Below are 2,500 nucleotides of genomic sequence, written 5' to 3'. Positions count from 1 at the left end.
GGCGGGGATGTCTCTCTTGTGGCTCACGGGGCTGTTAGGGTGGCACAGAAATCCCTCGGAATGGGAAAACGGGTCATTTTCGTGTCGCCACATTGCATACGAACCGCATGAAACTTCCAGAGGCATTTGCAGCAGGAATGCATGTGCACTAAAAAAAGTGAATATTTCTCACGGATAGACCCCGTGATACGCTAGAAATTGGCGGGGATGTCTCTCTTGTGGCTCACGGGGCTGTTAGGGTGGCACAGAAATCCCTCGGAATGGGAAAACGGGTCATTTTCGTGTCGCCACATTGCATGCGAACCGCATGCAACTTCCAGAGGCATTTGCAGCAGAAATGCATGTGCAGTCAAAAAAAAATTGATATTTTTCACGGATAGACCCCGTGAAACGCTAGAAATTGGCGGGGATGTGTCTCTTGTGGCTCACGGGGCTGTTCGGGTCGCACAGAAATCCCTGGGAATGGGAAAACGGGTCATTTTCGTGTTGCCACATTGCGTACGAACCGCATGAAACTTCCAGAGGCATTTGCAGCAGGAATGCATGTGCACTCAAAAACTTCTATATGTTTCACGGATAGACCCCGTGAAACGCTAGAAATTGGCGGGGATGTGTCTCTTGTGGCTCACGGGGCTGTTAGGGTGGCACAGAACTCCCTCGGAATGGGAAAAGGGGTCATTTTCGTGTTGCCACATTGCATAGGAACGCCATGAAACTTCCAGAGGCATTTGCAGCAGAAAGGCACGTGCACTCAAAAATTTTAATATTTTTCACGCATAGACCCCGTCAAACGCTAGAAGTTGGCGGGGATGTCTCTCTTGTGGCTCACGGGGCTGTTAGGGTCGCACAGAAATGCCTCGGAATGGGAAAACGGGTCATTTTTGTGTGGCCACATTGCATAGGAACGGCATGAAACTTCCAGAGGCATTTGCAGCAGGAATGCATGTGCACTCAAAAACGTCTATATTTTTCACGGATAGACCCCGTGAAACGCTATAAATTGGCGGGGATGTCTCTCTTGTGGCTCACGGGCGCTGTTAGTTAGGGTCGCACAGAAATCCCTCGGAATGGGAAAAGGGGTCATTTTCGTGTTGCCACATTGCGTACGAACGGCATGAAACTTCCAGAGGCATCTGCAGCAGAAATGCATGTGCACTCAAAAACGTCTATATTTTTCACGGATAGACCCCGTGAAACGCTAGAAATTGGCGGGGATGTGTCTCTTGTGGCTCACGGGGCTGTTAGGGTCGCACAGAAATCCCTCGGAATGGGAAAACGGGTCATTTTCGTGTTGCCACAATTGGCATACGAACGGCATGAAACTTCCAGAGGCATTTGCAGCAGAAATGCATGTGCACTCAAAAACGTGAATATTTTTTCACGGATAGACCCCGTCAAACGCTCGAATTTGGCGGGGATGTTTCTCTTGTGGGTCACGGGGCTGTTCGGCTCGCACAGAACTCCCTTGGTCCACCTGATTCGTGCATACTGGCAGCAACTAAAACTCTGTAAACCTGCTGTGAGGACATCTAAACAGTGGACCAGTGAGGCTGTGGAAGATTTGCGGGCGTGCTTAGACTGTACTGACTGGGATATGTTCACGACTGCTACCAATAGTCTGGATGAACTCACAGAGGCTGTGTACATCAGCTTCTGTGAGGACTGCTGTATCCCAACACGTACCAGGGTGAACTTTAACAACAACAAGCCCTGGTTCTCAGCAAAGCTCAAAAGGTTGAGGTTGGAGAAGGAGGAAGCGTTTAGGAGTGGGGATAGAGACAGATTCAAGGAGTCGAAGAACAGGTTTAGCAAAGCGGTGAGAGAGGCTAAACGACTGTACTCAGAGACACTAAAACACCAGTTCTCTACTAACGACGCTGCTTCTGTCTGCCAAAGGGCTCAGGCACATCACCAACTACAAACCCAGAGCGCCCCACACCACTAACGACTCCCGCCTAGCCAACGACCTGAACGAGTTCTACCGTAGATTTGAAAGACAATTGGACTGTCCTGAACCACCCCTTCCCACCCAAGAGGCCCCATCCCCCACCCATACTACAGAAACGACTCTCTCCTTTCAGGAGGGAGAAGTTAATGGGCTTTTCAAGAGGCAGAATCCACGCAAAGCAGCCGGGCCGGACTCTGTCTCTCCAGCCACCCTCAGGCACTGCGCTGACCAGCTGTCTCCGGTGTTCACCAACATCTTTAACACCTCCCTGGAGACATGCCATGTACCAGCCTGTCTCAAGTCCTCCACCATCATCGCTGTGCCCAAAAAGCTAAGGCCAACAGGACTAAATGATTACAGACCGGTCGCCCTTACATCTGTGGTAATGAAGTCTTTTGAGCGCCTGCTCCTGGCACACCTCAAAGCCATCACAGACCCTCTCCTGGACCCCCTTCAGTTTGCCTACAGAGCCAACAGGTCTGTGGACGACGCAGTTAACATGGCCCTCCACTTCACCCTACAGCATGTGGACGCCCCAGCATCCTACGCCAG

The sequence above is a fragment of the Petromyzon marinus genome, unplaced genomic scaffold (assembly GCF_048934315.1).
Source record: "Petromyzon marinus isolate PM22_M1 ecotype Great Lakes invasive population unplaced genomic scaffold, UKy_Petmar_22M1.pri1.0 PM_G_Scaffold_8, whole genome shotgun sequence".
Lineage (NCBI taxonomy): Eukaryota > Metazoa > Chordata > Hyperoartia > Petromyzontiformes > Petromyzontidae > Petromyzon > Petromyzon marinus.
This window is presented reverse-complemented; position numbering follows the sequence as displayed.